Here is a 5,569-nt window from a genome sequence, read left to right as displayed (position 1 = left end):
CGCCCGTACTCTTATGCACTTTGCGTAAACACGTGACCGTGCTTGTCTCGTGCGCAGTCCTGTACTTTGTCTGAGACACGTGTACAATAAAACAAATCCCACAACTTCTATAAATGTGAGCAATACTAACAATAATCGCTCACATAACACAATAACTAGTTTTTTTCTGTATAAACCTTTACAACCAGGCCAGACTGCGTTTGTGCTTTACACTTACTTCCTTAAACATTTATTTTAGTTTTAACTATATAGCAACAAATGTATCCGGTTTCACGCAAATCTAAATGAATCTAGCAATCTGAGTCTTATGGCAACAATGTGAGAGGGTATACAAAGTATGGGTGCCTTGTGTTGTGTACGCTTTTGGCGCCCCAAAAAAAATTTCACAGATTTTTAAATAGCTTTTTTCCTGTTTGTTTTACGGGTTCTACCAGCATCTCTACAAACCATACAGAGCAGACGTCATCTAATCAGCACATAAGTAGGGTTTTCAGTGTATCCATTGACCAAGAAAAGGTTATGTAGGATACTTTCTGTCCGCCCTTTTGCTGATAGATTAAGTCTGCTGTGACCTGTTAGGCTGTGAGTATGTGGAAAACCGGACGATACCCCCAATTGAGAATGCTGATTTTCATACAGGACTAAAAGCAACACTTTAAAAAGACAATTCATACACTTTAAATGAAGCTGCTGCGGCCGCTATATTTAATTCGCAACCTACGGACTTTTTATACCATTAGCGTACAGAGTCCCGTACCGAGTACGGACTTTGCGTACAAACGCTGCGCTGGCTGTACAAAGTACACACAGCGCGTACACACCCAATGATACACCGTGAACCCTTAACAGCTATGCAATGTGATAATAATACACTTTAAACCTTAGCAGGGAAAGGAAGACACGACACCAGATTGTAATTAAACTACTGGGTTCCGACACCACAGTGTATTATTACTGAAAGGGGGTTACAATAACAAAGCAATACAATACAAAAGAATAATGGCTACAGTCAATAATACATACTTGTTTGGATTTCGCCACACTACCCAGTCTGGTCCTCGGTCATCTAGATAGATAACTTTGTGAGTCTTGTGTGACCAGGCCTGCAGCAGGCATCTAATATACAATCTTCCAAAACTTAACACAATGGACACTGTAATCTCTTTGTCCATTGGACACAGGGATGGTCATTTACAGTACAGGAGAGGTCATAGGTTGGTTTGAATAGGTGGGCGATGTCTGTTCAAGATTCACTTGTGGGTAGTCTCCTCTGGGTTCCCGACGCATACTTAATGTACAGTAAATGCAGTTTATATCTATATTCTGCTCCTGCACATAACTATTCGCAGGAACATGCGATCTTCTTCAAACCAACACCGGAATATTACCCTTACAATACCCTACAGCTGGATACCAAACACCACCTTATAACCTTGTTCTGTTCCCTCCTATCCTGTAAAGGTGAATCACTTTGTTCTGTTACCATTTAAACTGTTGTAACTTACTGATGTGGTGCAGGGAGACTATGTGTACATTGTGCACTATTTGGATTAAATATGTAATGTGTTTTGATAGCTTTCCATGCGTTCACAAACTCTACCATAAATACTCATACCACACGCTAATGCGCAGGACCACGGGAGCGACCATACGCAAATTGCGGATATGTGCACGCACGGCAGAACAAGTACATGCGCAGAGGCCATCTGTGTGTAGTTTGTACGTGATGTGTGTACTGCAATATTTTTCGACTTTGACACAGGGTAACATACTCCCTGCTGGGCAGGATTTCTGACTTTGCTGTTCTTTTGTGCAGTGCTCCTACCATCATCTCCCTACTCTCATGTATAAATATGTGGCAAAACCCCTGAAAGGGGCCCGGGGAGGTGCGGCAGCAAAAACCAGGGACACCAGAGCTTTGGTCTTGACTTCCTCCAGCCCTCCATCATCTCCTCTTGTGACAACGTTCTAGAGGGTATAGCTGATCCTTCCAAATACACAACTGCTTCTGTGGCAAGAGCAAAGGAAATCTCTGACTTACTCTCTACGCTACTAGATAAGAAACTTGCTGGATTAAAAGATGCCATTGACTCCACTATGATGCAGCTGAAAGAACATAGCACGTGTCTGAACGAAGTTGAGCAGTGAATCTCCAATCGGGAGGACGATCTAACTGCTGCTTACTCCATCATTGATACCCACGAAACCTCCATTGCTGCCATGCAAGATAAGCTTGAGGATTTAGAGAATTGTAATAACGTAACAATATTCGTATGATTGGCTTGCCAGAGTCGGTTAAACCCAAAGAGCTATTGACCCTAATCTCTACCTGGCTGCCGACAGAGCTGGACTGTATGACTGACGGAGAACCGATAGTCATTGAACAGGCCCATCTCATTGGCCCTGACCGCCAAGTGGATCGTCTCAGACCCAGACCAGTCATATTTAAGTTTCTCAATTATGTGGATAAAGTCAGGGTGATGGAGGCGTACCCCAAGGCATAAGGGCTCTCCTACCATGGTAAAAAAGAACCAAAGAAAAAGCGCCCTACTGAGCCTATGTTGAAATGCTGCCTGCTGCTCTCAAGGGAAGAGGGTATTAGCACACCCTGATCAATTGAAAGAAAAAGGAAAAAGAGAGCGCAAGCAGACTGGATAAATATTAAACAAATTTATTCATAAAATATGCTAGGTCACAATCAAGTTAAAAGGTTGAATTAATTATAACTAATGATATATTCAATAAATTCAATTCAACAAAGAATCCACACTCGGCATGGAATTTGATAGTCCCACAGTACTAGTGCACTAGTAGATGACACAGTGACCGGTATATGATCTTTAATAGAACCAGTGATCCTTCAGTCCTTTTATAAATGTTAACGGCTGATGATTTAATACAGAATTTTCATATAACACTTTAGTAATAGTTCCAAAGTGAATGATTTCCTTTGATCTATGTAACAATTGTATTCTTACTGATAAATAAACCGTCTCAACGAAGGTATCATGCTGGAATTAAGGTGAAGTAAAGTGCATAAGCTCCGTCTGTCACTCTCTCACTGTGACCGTAAGCCGGAGCTGAATTGCTTACCGCTTCCACAGATGTCCCAGCAGCACTGACCATAAACCGGGCGCCGCTCGTTCTAGCGGCTCAACCTCCCGTTCTCCTGCCGGACCAGCGTGGCAGGGTGACTCATTCACTGCCGCCTCCAAATAGATCGGTGGTGCTATTGATGGTTAAGCACTGTGGATTCCAGATAAATCGACTGAAAGCCACGGTCCCCATATGGCAAGCGGGACCAATGCAGGTGGCTTCAGATCTGGTAGATCGATTACGGCAGAGATTGGAGGTGCAAATAGATGAAATCGTAGGACTGACGAGTGCCTGGATCCTTTGAGCCCTGGCGCGTTTCTCGACCGACAAACATTGGTCATTCCCTCTGAGGAAACGACCAGTGTTTGTCGGTCGAGAAACGCGTCAGGGCTCAGTGACTGCTGCAAAGACTTTTGTTGACTCTTTACAGAGTTCTTCATTACCTGCCTCTAGGCCTGGGGACTGATGTTATATTCTGCTTGCAAGTATCATACATGTTACACCCCTCTTACCGCTCTTATGTATGATAATATGTTCTTTTTAATGGTTTCTGTTTGCTCTTCAAATGTTGTTGTTATTTCTTTGTTCAGCTCTTTATATTTGAGATTTATCTGAATTACTCTGAGAATTTTTCCCTTCCTTTCTTCCTCTTTCTTCTCCCCATCTTCTTCTCCCTCCCTCTCCCCCTCCTTTTCCTTGTTTGGAATACTGTTTTTGATATGTCACAGGTCATATGGACCTGTGTTATGGGTTCGTAAAATTATGAAAAATGGACGTACTGCACTGTATTGTTTGACAATGTTTATGGATCTATTGCTATGGCACAGGTTATTTCTTCCCACTTCTAGTTAGGTTTCCCTGCTCGCTGGGACATGGGAAACTGTGCAACTAGATTAATTTCTATTGCTTTTTTTCCAAAAGGGCAAGTATTGGTTAATTTAGAGGTTATCATGGCTACTTCTTCTGAGGCTAAAACATGTAGAAAAATTTTGCAACATTTGAAGCTTTTGAATCCAGATGTGGCAATGTTGCAGGAGACCCACTGGAAAACGGGAGATCCCAATATACTTGGGGATAATTGTATTAATGATTACAAATCGGGCTCCTTTACATCAAAGAAAAGAGGGCTCGTGATTATATTTAAAAAATCCCTTAGATATTCTATTCTAGATACCCTTGAAGATGTAGAAGGTAGATATTTGTTTCTAAAACTGCAACTAGAAGGGGAACTATACACCTTAAAACGTGAAAGGAGAAGAAGTAAGACTCTTTTTTGGGTGCACTCTTAGGCTGATAAACAGTGATCAAGATATAGGTAAGTATATTAAAACATAACTTTTAATGTAAATATTTAAGAGCTGGTATCCAAGATTACACACACAAACTTTCAAAAAACACATATTAAGAATTTTTTTTATAAAAACTAAAGAACTCTTTGGTCTCGAATTATGATAGGAGGTATAATCCTAAATTGAGTTATGAGGCCAAAGCTGCCGATTCTGCAAGCTGGTATCAGTAATGATGGCACTAGATTTGCACCAGTTAGCTAAGCCCTGAGAAATCACAGATGATAACTTTTTGTACCAAGCAAGTAATAATATGGAAATATGGAGATAGAAGGAAGATAAGAGCAATGATTCTGCTGTCAGTGTTAGGTAAGGAATGAGGGGCTAGATAGAGAGTTCTACTACACTCGGTATTCCCTGGTGGTCACCCATCCAAGTACTGACCAAGCTCAGCACTGTTTAGCTTCCAAGATCGGACGGTACTTGGCGTTTTACAGTGTGGTATGATAGTAGGTTGTCTGAACGCAAATGCTCCCTGGATCACTGATGAGAGATCACTAAGGAAATTATTGTACCAGATAAAGTGAGAAATAGAACAAAGGTGGATCTGCTGCCAACGTTAGGCGGAGATGAGACTGGAGTGTTACAATTGACCATGTAGGTACTCCGGATCATTGGTGAGAGTCCACGAAAAAAGAGAAAGGATACAGAGGTCTAATCAAGAAAATGCAAAGTAATTACTGGTCCATATATTGAATATGCAGTAACTTAGACCTTCAAAGGAACACAGCAAGATTAAGCCGCACATTCATCTGTGAACATAATACATATACAGTCATTGATGGTGAGGTCCCACGATGAGACATGCAGAACAGTAAATATACACTTATGCTAGCAGTATAATGGCTATAGCTAACAGCCCCTAATATCAGGAAATGAGAGATGTCTGTTCTAATATGTGGAGATTAAGTGTCACCCCACACAAATAACATCACTGTCTCAAACAATGGATAAACTGCACCAGTCATATGCAGCTAAAATGCTTGATAACAAAGAAATGCCATGATTTAACAAGCTAGTGATCCCACACGGTCTCCTTACTGGTAGGATAATAAATACTGTGTACCAATTTTAATAACAATTAAACCCTGGAAGGGACAAACGACCACAGTGTCTGACGGCACTGC

The 5,569-nt window shown here is 41.3% G+C and overlaps 1 pseudogene; it reads right to left on the bottom strand.

Annotated features, from left to right (window-relative positions):
- Positions 1 to 4,777: 4,777 nt before the first annotated feature.
- Positions 4,778 to 4,897, bottom strand: LOC135052201 (5S ribosomal RNA; annotated as a pseudogene).
- Between the last annotated feature and the right edge of the window lie 672 nt (positions 4,898 to 5,569).

The sequence above is a fragment of the Pseudophryne corroboree genome, chromosome 2 (genome assembly GCF_028390025.1).
Source record: "Pseudophryne corroboree isolate aPseCor3 chromosome 2, aPseCor3.hap2, whole genome shotgun sequence".
In the NCBI taxonomy this organism is placed as follows: Eukaryota; Metazoa; Chordata; class Amphibia; order Anura; family Myobatrachidae; genus Pseudophryne; species Pseudophryne corroboree.
The sequence above is the reverse complement of the archived record's forward strand: the minus strand, read 5'-3'. Positions and strand labels throughout refer to the sequence as shown.